This window comes from Aythya marila (genome assembly GCF_965140915.1).
Source record: "Aythya marila genome assembly, chromosome: 5".
Taxonomy (NCBI): domain Eukaryota; kingdom Metazoa; phylum Chordata; class Aves; order Anseriformes; family Anatidae; genus Aythya; species Aythya marila.
This window is the reverse complement of record NC_139046.1, coordinates 24,367,861-24,384,235: the sequence shown is the minus strand read 5'-3', so window position 1 is coordinate 24,384,235 and position 16,375 is coordinate 24,367,861. Positions and strand designations below refer to the sequence as shown.

The 16,375-nt window shown below is 35.0% G+C and overlaps 1 protein-coding gene across 4 annotated transcripts in view; it reads left to right on the top strand.

The window, feature by feature from the left end:
* Positions 1–16,375, top strand: part of SLC25A21 (solute carrier family 25 member 21) — a 251,830-nt gene that overhangs the window by 39,711 nt on the left and 195,744 nt on the right. The window contains exon 1 of one of the 4 annotated variants that reach the window (XM_082761254.1): positions 12,030–12,253. The exons of the other annotated variants lie outside the window; for them this stretch is intronic. The gene's annotated coding sequence lies outside the window, so the exon portion shown is untranslated. Of the gene's footprint in view, positions 1–12,029; positions 12,254–16,375 lie in introns of those variants that run through there. 4 annotated transcript variants of the gene reach the window in all.

The following is a 16,375-nucleotide window of genomic DNA, read 5'->3' as shown; positions in this document are numbered from 1 at the left end:
AATTTGGCCTTCCGATAAACTAACTTTTGGTTTTAAAGACATAATGATTAAAAAAGGTCAGGATGAAAGGAAGAGTGTTCAAAATATTCATGAGAACCACGTACTATGAGGAAAATCTTCATTGCTGTGCTGTAAATGCTTTTTTTTTTTTTTAATGGAAAAGTTGTAAAAGCAATATTGAAGTAATTTTTAATGAATAAATTTTATTAGTATTCTTTGTCTCTCTTTGCATGAATTGCCAAATTGCAGGATTTACTCTTGTTTTCAGAAAAGAAATCCAGAATTCACTTAAATGAAAAAAATACATAATGTACATATATGGTATTAATAGAGCTTTTCTCACCTTTAATCTTCACAAAGAAATGTGTGGGCAGAGTCATCAATGGTTTACAGGATATTTCAGATATATTTATAAACACATGTGGTTATAGTAGTTTTGTTTAATAATAAAATGTTTGGGGGTTTATTTATGAGCATTGTTACTACATTCAGGAGGTAGGTTTATTAAGTTGCAGTGAAAACAATAATTAGACTTACTGCTGTAATCCTTGCTGTTGCAGAAGTACATCACAGTACCTTTCTTTTTTTTTTTTCCTTTCTTTTTTGTAGGTTATAGTAGATATCCTCAGCTTCACTCAGCTTCATTCCATATATGTTCATGTTTGCACAGGAGCTTAAATAAGCAATGATATCACACAATTCATACTGGTATTCAGAAGTATATAACTTGTTTTCAGCATAACCTACATTTCTTCACATTGTACCACATCCTTAAGTAGGCTATGGTATAAAACAATGCTATGCATTAGCTTTTTCTGCAACAAGACTTGCTTCTCACCTCTTTCCTTGTAATTATTTGCCTGGCCTTCTGGACTGTTCTGGCTTTACCATTCCTTTTATTGTGTTAATTTCAGGTCTTTCCTTCAGGAAGGACATCTCTGAAAAGCTTCCCATAAAGAAGACTTTGCCAGAACTTTTGAAAAGCAAAGAACTCTGTGTTTTAGTATGACTTGAGTCTAGACATCATGATGTGTTTTTCATCACCAAAAATGTGGGCCTTGCTAAATGATAGGGTAAATTAATTAAGAATATACAGTAACTATCCATGTTGAATAAGATGATAATATTTCTGAGTCCCTTCCAACTCAGGGTATTCTATGATTCCAATGACAGAAATAAAAGCAAGATAATTCATTCTGAAGCTAGGGGGGAACGTTTTCTCAAAAGGACAAAGAAAATTAAATTCTGATACTGATCAATGGAGAAAGAGATGGGCGTAATTCAGAGTTGGATTAAGATTTTATTTTGTTTGCTTATCGAAGAGGACCTTGAAGACATCTGCAGTTGCTGGACAGGAAAACAGTCTGAGTTAAAACAGAGTCAAACCTACTTTGTAAGCCATTTTCCATTTTAATATTTTCCAGTTCATAAATGTTTATAAGTTGAGACCTCATATAGTACCTCTTTCAATAGTATTTTTCTCAAATCCTTGGAATTCTTAAGTCCTGTCTGGAGCACTGTAAGAACAGCTTACAGAATAAGCATACAGTGTGAACACCTTTACTGGTTTACCTCTTCATGAGATGCCTTCCTGTTCAAAGTTCTAAGTCATGTCCTGGAGATCTAATTGTGAAATACCTTGACCTGTATAGCTCATCAGGACATAATAGTGGTGCTTTCACAGTTTCCTATTTTCCTATTTCTGTTCCTTTTTTTTTTTTTTTTTTTTTTTTTCTTAAAGGCAGAACAATATAATGTAGCATTCCTTTTGCAAATGCATTTCTTGTTTGTCACATGGAAGAAGAATCTTATAAATAATAAAGTAACTCCGTTATATTTTAAGCCATAAATGCAAAATCATAGCAAAACCAAGACTGCACTTCTAGGTAGACTGTCTGAATTAAAAAACAAGCCAACCCAAAACAGAAGGCTCCCTAAAGTAGGAAACTCTTGGATACAATAACAGTTCCAACACATTCAAATATATATGGATATTCTTTTCTGTCTATGCCTTTGTATACTCAGCTGCATACTTTAGTTTCCTCACAGTAGTCAAATTTGTCACCAATCCTGAAATTAGTTTTTCCAAATTGTGATATATGTTCAGCTTCCTCCTAAAATTGAGCCCAGCCTGGAGCCAGGGCTCCAGGTATGTTTGCATGCACAGCTTGCTGCTGATGTTCTCTTTGTTCTTTGAAGGGAAACTTCCAACTGTAACTGCATTAGCATATTGATGCTATAGCATTTTATCACAACTTAAAACAGCATCATATGTTTTATTTGTATACATGAATAAAGTGGTGTTAGGGCTGTAACATTAAATCAGAGTAATTAAGGTTTTTGAGGAAGAGACACACTTCGGTGTCTCCTAGCTAGGTCTGATAAATTTAATTTATTCACTTTCCAGGAAGACCTTCACGTAGAGGCTCACTTTTCTCAGTATTGGGTGTGTTGGGTCTGGGAGGGATCTTGTCATCCATTTTTTTTTTTTTTTTTAATGGTTAAATTGCTCATATATTTCACTGAGTATTTATAGAAAAGAAGACTGAAGAATTATACCTAGCATTTGGCATGGAAGATATTTGGTATTTGCCTAAATTAGTTTTCCAGCTATGGAAGAGGAGGGTGGTTGTTTTTTGTTTGTGTTTTGTTGGTTTGTTTTCATAGAACCCTTTTCTACTTCCTTTCTCAGTGCAAGGATGCACAGTGCAGATTTTTTTGTGAACTAAGGAGTAATTTTGTCTACAATTTCTCTTATTTGCTTCACTGGTAGCACATTGCTGGTTTGCTGTACAATTCATCTTTAACTACACTGACTAAAGGACTGATGCTCATTCTTTGTTGCCAAAGCGTTTATATATGCCACATGTGCAGTGGTGATACCATTGTGACAAATTGCAGAGTCATCTGATAAATTGTATTTACATCCACCTTTGACCACCTCACCTGCTTTCTGCCACTAATCTATCTCCACTGGGATTTATTCAACATTCCAAAGCTTGGAGCAGCTTCAAACATCTGTTAATTTAAAAAAAAAATAAAAAAATCAACCTGCCAAAGAAAAATTTCCTGCCTTTCTCCTAGCCAACGAAGTACTTTCTGCCTCCAAAAAATACACTGGCCTATGTGAAAAACTGGACAGTAATCAGTTTTACACCCATCTCAAAGGTTAGTATTTTGCAAGCCTTCACATTTTGGACACTTCTGACTTGGGTAGGATACACTGTCTGTCCTGAGATACTCAACTTTAAAATTTGAACACTTTTATTTACAAAATTCTGATGATGGAGTACAGTTGATTTTAGTTCATATGTGCAAAGGTAGCCACTATGCACACTGCTGTCAGTAAAAACAATGTTGGGCTGCTGAGTAGTTGAAAAAAAATCTTCACTTATGGTACAGGTATTTTTTGCTGGGAGTTCTGGCCTGGGTTTACTTCTAGTACTTTGTGTCATAATTATATTGGTGTCTGTTATTAACATTTGTTAAAGGCTTTATGGCTATTCAGTCTTTGGAAGGCTGTAACTTAATTCTAGCAGGACATTGTATTGACAGAGTTTATATTTGAGCTTTGATAGATTCACATGCTTAATCATAGACCTATATTTTAACTTGACATAAGTAATTTACTTCAGAACTAACCCCTGAATCAAGATGTTAGTTGGCTTTTGAACAACCTTCTCAACCTAAGACACAGGCCATTTAGTCCTTGTTAATGGCAGAACTTAAGGGGAGCATGAAACAAGTGGCTTCACAAAGCAGTTAGATATTTGCAGCTGCACTTTATGAACTGCTAGGTTAATGCTTCTGAGGAGAAGAGCTAAATAGGTGACTTCTAAAACGAAAAAAATGAGAGCACCAGTAAATATGTGCAATGGTTTGGGACAGCAGCCCGACATCTGTGGTATGAAGAGTTGGCCCGGGAATATGCTGCAACAGGCTGCGCTTTATAATCTGCAGTATTCTTGGCTCCATCATCTTATTCAACAATAAAAATTAATGTGCAATAAAATGTTTGATAGTCACCTTCATTGTGAAAATATGATCACATGTGGAAGTATTTCATAACCCTCTGCAAACATCTTTGATTTTAAAAATGCACTTCTGCACTGGTTTAAAATATTTCTTACTGTCTAACAGAGAAGGTACTTCTGAATATATATATATATATATATATATATATTTTTTTTTTTTCAAAAATTGTTCACCCTGCCTCTTCAAACAGACATTTTGAAGAGATCACTATTTTTGTGACTCAACCAAAGTGTGTGAAATCTTTGTTGTGCTGTATCAAGCTGTTAAACAGGCCCCTTGCTAGCTGAATACATTCTTTTTTTTTAAATTGTTGGAGATACTGGAACATATAGAGAAGTAAACAAGAATAAGCCTCTTTAATTAATGGTAGAAATCCTCAACACACATTTGCCAAGTAGTCACTGGAGGGAAAACACATTTTTTCCACAATAAAATGTAGTTACTGTGAAAAATGCCAGACCAATAAAATTAGAAACTGATGTTTTCTAATTGATTTGTGAGAGTATACTGAGAAACACTAGAAATTACTCATTATTGCTGCTAAATACATATATAATTATAACTGAGACCACCAATAAATGCAAGCAGTGATTTTAGAATTCATATTTACAGTATACTTTTACAATCCATTTATCATATGACAATACAAATACTGTTGTGGCAAGAAGAGGACTCATCAATAAGACTTTGGAAATCTGATTTTATTTATTTATTTGTTTATTAACTATCAGTCTCTGATGAAATTCTTGTTTCTGACATACCCGCACAAAGCCTTCTGTGTTATTTAGGCCTTGTTTTAATGTAATGAGTTGTGCTTAAGATGGACAGGGTCTTGCACAAGTGAATATGGCAAACGTGAAATTAATCACTTAATTTCCCCTTAAAAAAGGGAGGGGAGTATGGAGGCAGGGAAGGGAATGGATGAAATAGCAGAAAATAATGATATGAACTGAAATCAAATGTTTGTAGATGAAATAGGAACTGAGTACTTTTTTTTTTTCTTCTTTTTTTTTTTTTTTACTTTTTTTTTTTTTTTTTACTTCTGTTGGTGTAAGGTCCCCTGGGATTTAAATATCTTTTAAATCTATATTTGTCAAGGATCAAATTTTCCCAAAGATAACATTGTAATTGGCATGTGTGAAGAATCACTTCTGTGAGTAGAAAACATTTATTTATCTTTTAAGTATTTGTCAGTGCTTTGTGTTTCTCTGAAACTGTTCTACAATCCTTGCTCTGCTTCTTGCATTAAGTAAGTAAATAAATAAATAAATAAATAAATCTGGGAAGACAGCAAAGAAAAGATATTCTGAATTATTTTAAGTTACTAGGTATATTTTGAAAGTAATATTTAACTTTGGGATTGTTAGTATATACGCACGTATATATGTCTATATGTCCACACATATATACATACATGTAAACATACTCAAAGTTAAGCATTGCATGCATATATTGCACTACACTGTATAGGGATGAGGAGCTTTATAGCTGTGCCAGAATTTTTAAGTGTTGTGTTTCCCTATTTAGTGTACTCTTTGGATAGTGTCTAGAGATCAGTTGCTAGATCAGTTGCTGGGATGTGGGTGTTTTTTTTTTGTTGTTTTTTTCTTTTAAGGTTTAATGTAATATTTCTGCTGTTCCTGGAAATCAGGGGAAACACTTAGCTGTTTACTTAATTGTGCTTTTAACCTGCCATGTGGCAGCAGAAGCAAGGAAATTTCACATTCTGCACTCTGCTGTCAGCTTCAAAAACACATCAACAAGTCTAGGGTATCAAATTCACACGTCTGTTTTTCCATGGCAAATAAGGGTTACTTGGAGTGTAATAGCAAAGGAGAAACAAGGTGGTCAAAACGGTTTTGAAAAGAAGCTACTTTTAGTATTGACTTGTTTGCAAATAACTATTTCAATAATCTCATCCTTTGTCATTTGTGCTAAAGTAATGTGCGGTATTTGACTGACAATATCCTAAAACCTTCTGATCTCTCTTCTAGCTAATGTTAATGGAAGTCTTCTGTAGGACATTGACTGCTTTGATTGACTGCAATGAAGTTGAGTGTCACTCAGTGCATCATTGCCAACCGCATTGTGTGCCTGGGACGTGCACGCATTTACACTCTCTCATTTGTCTTTTTAGTACCATCTTGAATCATTTTGGATCCTTTGCTCCTCAACAATTCTTACAGCTGGGTTTGCCCTTGACTCTCTGTAAGCAGGTTGACAAAGTTGTGGCATAACCTGTGAAATGGTGCATGCCATGGCAATTTTTCTACACAATTAGCTAGTTTTATACATGCTATGATTCTGTTCATCTGCAGCTTGGTATTAAATAGTGCTGGTAAATTTAGATCGCTGCATTACAGTTAAATATCTATATTATAGAAATCTATGTTCAAGTCAATTGTAAATTCTTGGTGTATTTTTATTTGGTATTTTCTGTTTCTTCTGTGAAAAATGTCTTTCATCGCTGGGAGCTGATGGTCCACCTACCTGCTCATCTGCCCTAATCCCCACCAGAAAAGTGAGAAAGGATGGACAGGAAAAGTGCAACAGGGATAGCAAGAAATAGGAAAGAGGGAATGAGAATGGAAGAGAAAACAAGATAAAATCTGGGTTTCATTGAATTATGTGTTCATTTTGATTACAGATTGATCTGTCCTCCATTGAAATTAATGAGAGTCTGTTAGAATTACATTTATTTAATTGGATTCAGGTGTCATTTGCTAAACTGCACTTATTTACAGATACCTTCAATATTTTCAAATACCTGCAGTGTCTTTTGGAATGGAGAGTTGTAGAAGAATTCTGTTGATAAATGTTGAATTAAGTTGTTGGGATACTGACAATTTTAGAATCATATTTTCAACAAATGTCAAAACTTCCATTTAATTTAAATTATTACAGTATTTTAAAAAATAATATACATCTGTTGTTTTTGTTTACTGAATTGTTGATATTCTTCTCAAGTACCAAATGTTGAGGGATCTAGCTCTGTTTTTCTGTAGTCTGCTTTGATCTCAATGTTTAAATGCCATAGTACTAGGGTTAGAAAAACTGTGCAAAAGTCCTTACACAAATTCTGTGTTCCATTCTATGTTTATGGAAACAGAACGTTCTGATTGTAGGTTTTGGAAACGTTTGTTTTTTCATATATAAATTTAGGACCAGAACTGGAGAGTCCTCCTTTATTAAGTCCTTTAATAAATATATATTTTTTAATTTCATTCCACTGCATGATGATTATTTTGCCTTGAATTTCAATTGGTGAACAGGTTAAAAAAAAAAGGCATCAAAAATATTTCTTTAATATAACATATTGTGGCTTTGCAAGAAGAGAATGGAGGTGTTTTGATAATGAAATGTGTGGCATTTCCTGTTGGTTGAAATTTAGGTTTGCTTACTAAGTTAATATTTAATGTTATCATTGGCAAGGCAAACTTCTGTAGGAAAATATCAGTGCAAATTTTACTAGTGAGATGGGAGTACAGGCCATAAAAATTCTCAGTTTCCCTTTTAAAAACTTAATCCATTTGTCCAACAGGAATGAATACAGAAGGACTAGAGGTTTTGAACTTCCCTCACATCTGGGTATAGCAGTGTATTTTGACTCCAAGCACAATAAAACAATCGTACTTGCTGGTGGTATATGACATAATGACCCAAATATGTTTTTAAAAAATCATTTATTGCTGTACATAAACAGCTAAGTTAGCACAAGGGATGATAAAATAACATTGGTAATTCTTCCTTTAGCTGGGAACCATTGGTGGCCCATTAGGATTCCAGATGTAGCCATGTGTGCTTTTCCATTTGTTTTCTAATGTCTAGTGCTTGGACCCTTGGTACCTTGGCTGTGGTTGTCAAGTGTGTTGGCTTTTCAGCTTGAGGTCTTCCTGGAGAAACATACTGGCCTAGCTAATAGCTATAAAGCAGCTTATTGTCTTGGGCCTAGTTTGTTGGGACTAGCTGGAGTGAGGGCAGCTTCCTGTCAAAGGTCAAACACCGGCTTGACCCAGTTTTCTATAGAAAACACTTGCAACTGGACCTCAAAATCTAGGCTTTAAAATATAAGTAACAAGATGTTTAAAAAAAAAATTTAAAAGACAGCAATCAGTGACAACCCATATCTGCTAAGAGTGTATTGGATTGTATTCAAGTATTATATGTGGAAAACATTTTCTAATTTCTTTTGCAGGCATTAACTTAAAGTACTAAAATGGAATAATGAAAGAGGAAAAAAATGCTAGAGAAAGTACCAATGATACTCAAATAAAACCTTCACTTTATTTTGTATGAGTTAGGAGCCACAGCTGTCTTTAGCTATTGATATTCTTGTGATGTTGTTGATTTAAGACAAAACATTTAGCACAGCAGACTTACATTAAGCAAAGGCATGGTAAGAACAGGACTGCTGTAAAATTAAAGTCAATGTGTTGGTACTTGTTTACGTAAGGGCAGACTGTCAAAATTGTTGACTTGCTTAGTCCAGCCGAGTTCCCTGTGACTACTTATGTGAGTAGCTCTCATCTAGGACTAATTGTCATTCTGTCCCAACACAATTTCGGGGAGAATATTTGATCAAGCACTGTTCAGTGTCATTACAGCCTATAGTGATATGAATGCTTCTGTTGAAACATAAAATTCAGTGGGCATTTAAAAAATTTAGTTTGAAAAATGATGATTTTAAAAAAAAAACTTTATACATGTGTGTTTGAATAGATCTGAGCCCCAAACAAAGCAGACTGTTTGTATGTGTGTGCACATCCTCACTTTTGCATGTGTATGAATTTTATGTAATCGACTAGCAAAATAATATAAATTTACCTCATTTTTCTATTTTTAAATACCAATAACATCATATACCTCTATTAATTGAGGTCCTTTGCATCATCCATACTAACTGTGTTTACCAACATTAAGAACATTTGGATTTTCTTAGTTTTACATCCACGGGCTTTAAATACTCATGGGAGAATTTTGGAAATATAAACAGATTTAAACATAAGCTAGTCTCAAGCTTTCCATTACAATTAAATTAAGCAATGTAGATTCAATAATAAATTTAGGTGTCTAGCCCCACCACCCTGTGTAAATACAGAACACACAAACAGGAATAAACAGTATTCATCATTCAAGATGCAAAGCACAAAATCATAACCAGAGACCAGCTGTATCTATGCATTTGAGGAAGTGCTGGTGGCAACTGGTTTAGTTCCTGCTTGTGACAATCCAGATTTCTATTACTTTTAGAGCCAGCCAGTGGAACACTGGTGAGACGTTTTTGGCATGAGTAGTCCAGCTGAAGTCAAAAAGATCAGTTGTGTTTCTTCCCGTTTTCTGTATGATCATTTTGGGAGGGTTGAGGCCCACATTAACCAAGGCATATCTTCCAGCCATGAGGCTTGACAGAGTGAGGACTCTCCCTGTCCCCTGGCAAAGCTTGCAGCAGAGTGTGAGATTCCTGAGGTCATGGCTTGCAAGAAGATAGTTGCTGGGGAGTGGTTAGGGCCATCATATGCAATGGGAAATGTCTTTTTTTTTTTTTTTTTTTTCTTCTCTTACTGTTCTCAAAACAGAAAATAGCATTGCTGACCTTTACCAAAATAATTAAGCACTTCAGAAGTGAAATTAGACTGAAATTGGATGGTTGGAAGGGACATAAGTAGAGGGAAAAGATGTTGTAGACAGAAGGCAATGAAATGAAAGGCCCAAGCAGATGAGACTGCAGCCTCATTATGTGGCTCAGGCACCTGAGTAATGAAGAGCACTATGAGTGTAGAGATTTTACTTTATTTTTTGAGCAGAACTGGAGAGAGTTCCTGCTCTTGTAGCTTGTTGTAATACCTAGCTTCTTCCCTAAGCCCTGTATATTTTAATTATGTACAATATTGTTTACTTCTGTACCCATTCCATTTTTAAAATTCCAAATAGTCTATCAAAAGGGCTAAGATTTTGGAAAAAACTGTCAGAAGTCTATGAAGTCTCTTATGCCAGCAGAAAATTCAAAGTAAGTATGGTGGGAAACACTTACTTCAGTATCTTATAATGGTAACAATTTTTGTGGATGTGTCTGACTTGATTTTTCAGTATATTTCTCTGTTAGGTGTATGCTATACCATTAGGTTTCTGTAGAAAAGTGTATGGTGTGCTTTTGTGGAGTGTTACATTGAATTTTTCTCTGCTTTAGCATAAAACTGTAATTGATGCACAAATTTTCTCAAGGAAATTTTTCAATTTTTTGTAGCATGGTGAGTTTTGGTGAAATTTAATCCACTTTAATAGCTAGTACCATGGTTGAATCAATGTGACAGTTCTTTTCTTTGGTCGTTTCTGCTCCAGTATTGTGTTACTACACAATTTCAGAACAGAATAACTCCTTTAGCATATGAAAGATTGAAAACTGGCTAAATCCCATTCTTTTGATGGCTTTTCAAATTAGAAGTCATGTACCTATCAGTAAAATGTTACTTGAGAACCCACTGAGACTGCTAGGTTGGCAAAGGTCTTTGTGGATATTTCTATGTCCTTGTCAAGGTAGGCTACCGAAATCTGCCCAGTTAGAGGATTCTGTGTCGTGTCTGATTCATGTGCAGTGGCATCCAGTGACCAGTCTGCAGATGTTTTGAACTGATTCTCGTAGGAGACAAAGACATTAAATCATTTAAGAAATCCAAGGTGAAGGAAAATGTTTGTTTTCTTTTTTTGCCATTTGCACTCTCTAACCATCAAAGATCAACACAATGATCCAGCAGTACTTTGAGGATTCATGTCGCCCTCGACCTTTCCTGGGCTTAGTCAGAGCCAGCTGCTGTACAGCTGGGCAGTGACTTGCATTATGTGTAAGGACACTTGCAATTTGACATTGCTGATAGCCACATACTGAGATACTGACAGCAGTGTAACATATTTTTAATAATGGAGCCCAAGATTTATTCCCTCTTTTTCAATCATCTTCTATAAAAGTTGAGGAGAAATTCAGAAAAGGTTTTTCTAACTCTTACTGGTGAAGAGTTTTAACGAAGCCACCTCTTCTCTGGATCCTATTACAAAAGAAGCTTTGGAAGCATTGTAGTGCTGAACACTGTGCTCCAGATGTGTGCTGGTGGAGGGAGATGTCATGTAATGCGGATGTCAAAATGGCAAAGGAATCAGGTATTTGCCTCTGTTCATTGTCACAGTAGGTCCTCTATTTTATTATGGCTATCCCTAGCAAAGGCACAAGAAAGAATATGGATTGCAACACACACAAAGTATCAAACAGTAAAAGTCACGTGTTGCTGGATCTTGTCATCACTGTTTAAGAATTTGTCATCTGAAACTTCAAAATATTATTGTAAGACTCATTGCATTCTGACTGCAGGAGTAGCTGCATTTTGGTGTTGGATGAGCTCATCTCTGTGTGTGTCAGTATGTGAAAGCAAAATTTAATGAAGAGGGGAAAACATCATTGATCTTGAAATGAAAGACACTGTGTGAATAGAACACCACAAAATGTCAACAGAATGTTTCTGGGGTTGAAATAACTGTTTCTTCATCTTTTCACCTACTTTCTTTGTTCCACATTTGAATATTCTAAAGGTATAGAAGAATTAGGAAAATTCTGGAGAACTAACTCATGTTTCGTTCTGAATGAAACAGGGAAAATATCAAAGTTTGAAAGAATTAAGTCTACTTCCTGTTAGTATCAATAGAAACTGAAACTTCTGTCTACACCATTTTTGATAAGGAGCAATATCCATGTAATAATGTGTACAAATCGTAGCTTTTTTTTTTTTTTTTTTTCAGAAACAGAAATGAGATTATATGTACAACTGCAAAAAAGATGTCCTTGATACATATGCCACGTATGCCAGACTTAAGAGGGGCAGGATCTAGCTGTTTGCCAATGAACAGTCTACATTGGATCTATTGCTATGACAGCCATCATTGAGAAACGATCAATTTTATCATGTTTCAAAAGAGATGGTTACTTGGATATTACAGCAGTCCTTACAGTTGCCTTGTGGAACTGTTTCAATGAATATTCAAGACTCTGTATTTCCCTACAACATACAGAATTAAACAGTAGAACTTAGCGTGAAATACTGGGGAATAGTCATGCTAAAGACCTCTTCTGTATTCCTGTATGGTGTCCAAAGAAGGCTAGATCTCTTCTTAAGAAATGAAACACTCTGGATTGATGCCCTCCATACCAGCATATAACACACTGTACTTTCAGGTGAGCCTCTGAAATTTTAAGCAATACAGGCATGCTTTGTAGCCTCTTTCTAATATTTTGTTATTTTTGCATAATGACAGTTTTCAACACTGCTGCTGAAAGGTAACTGCAAAGCGGAGCTTGTGTGTACCTCCTATCAGATGCTGAAACACTTCTGAATTGAGGAAATATTTGAATCCTAATCGCTAAGGTTTCCTTAAAAAAAAAAAAAAGGTAGCTGAGGCTGATCATTGCCTCCTTTGTTAGTGGTGATTCAAAAGCACCCACAGTCATATTTTCAGATTCTGGTCAGTGTGTTCATGTTATGTCCATGTCCGTGTTATGTTGTAGGTTTGCATATTGCATTGGGTCCCTCATGTGGCTTATGTGCTGCTTTATTCAAGTTTTGATACCTGGACAAGCTTAAGAAGGAATTAATTTGTTTGTGAAAGGCAGATCTTGATGGGTGCGGAAGCATCACTGGGAGCTTAAGGAACACCAAACTTAGAGGTTTGCCTTTGGAGTTAGGTAGCTCTGTTTGGAAACGGGTGCATTTATTGTCTCAAGTCTTATTTTAGAAGTTTATGTCCTCTAGCATAGTTGTTTCATATTTTCATGGAAATCAATAGTCAATATATTAAGTTAACTTTGTTGAATTTAAATGCCAATGAAAGACTTCTGTCACTTTCATTGAGATTAAGACTGCCTCATGGTCTATTTAATGACAAGGAGTCCTACTTTCACTCTCCTCCTTGTTTATTCTTTCTTTTAAAAGAAGTACTTTTTATGTGCATCTGTGAACTGCCACGTGGGAATGGAAGTCTCTTCATACATAGATATTTGACTTCCAGCTGTCTCAGCACATGATGTCATTCATTGATCCAGAATGTGTTTGTGCATAAGAAAATGTAGCAGTAGGTTTTAGCCATTATCTGGTAGAGTTCTCTCTTATTTTGCCCTACCTACAAAGCACCTTAAGATCAGCAGATGAGAAATCAGACTGATTATGCCCTTCTATTTTTCTCTCCTTCCATCTAGCTGCTTCAGTTATTGGGCACTTGTTTCAAAACAGAGCGGGGACTTCACTTGTTTCCAGTCAGTTGTTCTGCAATGCTGTTGGGGTAGAGGTCGTCTGTTTGTGTGCTTTGATGCTTTGCATAGCCAAAGTGCCTTTATTGGCCTCTCTTGTATGTGTATTTAAGCAATGTCAATATGAAAATTGCTCCTTGGCAAAGAATATGAAGAAAGGGTTTCGGATTGATGTTTGTTGCCTGTTTTGTGTTAGAAATTCAGAAAGATTTGCATAGAGCCTACTCTAATTTAAAAAGAATAAAGCGAGTCAGTTTACTACTAATCTTGCTTGAGTCTGCCCAATCTTTATTGACATCAAAAAATTTATCAGCAGTGTTTTTAGAAGTCTTTTCCTGTAGCATATACTCAGTTATTATCACATTTTTAGACTGTATATGTGCAAGTTTTGTTTTGTCAAAGGTTTTATTTGCATATATCTCAACTGAGAAAACAGCAAACAGAACAAGAGAATGGTATGATGGATGGGTAACATAAGGACACTTGAAATACCTGTTTGCAGTTAATCTATGCAGTTAACCTGCCCTCCAATTCATTTTTTCCCTCTAATAAATTACTGAGCTGAATCCAGTGTTTACTTGGAGCTGACCTTAAATCACCTGAATCATTTGATTTGAGATTTCTGGTTGATCTTGAAAGGAAGATTCAGAAAGAATAAACACCTTGATTTGTAATAATTTGTGGGGATTATGTTGTTGTTTAATAAAATATTTTTCAATGTTACTTTCATGTTTTTAGAATTAAAGATTCAGTCCAGCAATGTACAATAATCATTTCTGACTCAAAAATTGTAGCCAGGGTGTAAGAGATAACCAGATACTTTGTTGACTTTCTGGAGCTGAAATCCTAGTACATTGGTTTGAAATCCTAGTACATCCCAGAACACACATGGTGTTTCTTAACTTTTTAGCATTAAAAATGATGCTCCATTAAATGTTTTCATGTACTTGTACACTATTTGATGGCCAACAGGCCAACCAAGAATATCATGGTAATTAAATTATTAACATAGATTACTGATTCATTATTTGCTAGTCAATAAAGGCATGAAAGCAACTAATAAAGCCACAATGTACTTTGGAATTAATGTGGAATCACGTATCAAGCTTAGATTAATCAAATGTCTACCATGCTTTCTTTCAGAAGTTTTTCAACTTAGAAAAAATAAATTTAGTAAACTTGAATTGTGTGCTACTATTGGTATGATAAGCCCTTAAGAGAATGTATCCTGTGAAGGAATATCTTCTTTTAAGAATCTGAATCATTTTTCTGTGTGCTAAGGTAGAGCATTGTAGTCCAAGGAGTAGACTATTAAGCTAAGATGCTTTATTACTGACTCTTACTTTAAAAAGTTGTTTTCCAATGTATTTATGTGAAAATGCAGTTGGAGTGACTAGAGGTGAAATATCATTTGGTTGGCATAGATATTCCAGTTTTATTTTAATTAAATTTTGTGTAATTGTCAGAAGAATAAATAAATGAGCATTTAAAAGGTTTATAGGTAAGTTTTTAGAAGGCTATGTTTCCGGCATATTTTTATACAGTGGAATTTTTGATGCTACAGTAAATTAAGAAGTTGGATGATTTTCATATGATATCCTGTTTCACTAATACAGAATAACCTTGAGCCACAGTAGGGCAATAATTACCAAACTTAGAGACAAACTCAGCCAAACAGCTGTTTTCAGTTTGTTAGGAGATCCATTTGATTTACTCTTTTGGTCAACTTTCATTACTTTATAAGACAAAATTTCACTGGATATTTTAACCCTGAATTCCCAATCTTGTTTGCTGCCTGCTATAAAATTGCATGCTTGAACTGTCCCAGCCACTCAACATGTGGGGGAGCTACTGTTGTGTTTTACGTTGATCCCAGTTTTCATGATAAGTGATTTCAAATACTATGTTCAGCCCTAGACTTATTTCTGTATGCCTTTTCTGTGTTTTCCTGTGGCAATGGAAACTGAAATACCTCAAGTAAGGTCACTGCTATGCACTTTGGTTCTTTTTCATCAAGTGAGGTGGATCGCATCACTATGACTATTTGGCACACAAACTGACACACAGATTGTCACAGTTTGTTTGTTGTTGTTATTTTACAAGGTCAGCACATCTGCTGTCCCACCCTGAAGTTTCCTACACTTCCCAGGTTTTGTTGCTGTGAAGCTTGAAACTTAATGCTCACCCCTATCTAGCACTTAAATCAATTAGACTTAACTATGTCTACATCTGAACTATCTTTGTAGTATTTTACACTGCTAGCGTGACATCAGTATGATGTATCAATAATACAGTGATTGTCAGAAACAGTTTTTACAGCATTATGTGTTCCCGAAAGGAGAATCCAGAGACATAAAATTGTCAGGTCCTCTTCCTCTTTTTGCACATTTTTTCCTTATTGTTATTCCAATATTGCAGATTCTCTTGGCATTTCTGTCTATTATAATGTAAGAACATCTTAGTATATCTGGAAAATGACTTATTTCATGCCTGAAAGTGAAACAGCTGGCAAAATCAAGAAGTTTCTGATAAGTTTATTTACAGCATGAGTTCTATTATTGCAGTCTGTTTTCTTTCATGGTAGTCTAAAAAGCAGGCATGGGAAAGGGAAGCTGTTAAATGTATCTCACATCTTTGGAACTAGTTTTAAAAAAGTTGTTTTTATACGTAATTGTTGATTTTATTTATTTATTTTTATTTTCTTTTACATTTTCAGTAATTACATTTCCTGCCCCTTCTGGTTATGTTTTTCCATTTAGAAAAGATAGTATTATGCCTCATTACTCGTGTTCCTCATTGACCACACTCAGCAATTCTGTACTCTATCCCTTACTGTCCTGCTTTGAAAAGTCAAACTTTTCAAAAAATGAGGGTGACAAATAGTGCACTTCTCATGGTGGCAGTTTCTGTGTAGTTGTGACACATGAATATTACACATGAATATGACACATGAACATGATTTTTTTTTTTTTTTCATGGCCTTTCTTGTCTTTGGAGCAATAATTAAGTATATGCTAGATACAGTAGTAGTATGTTATATGCTCTTAGAAGGTA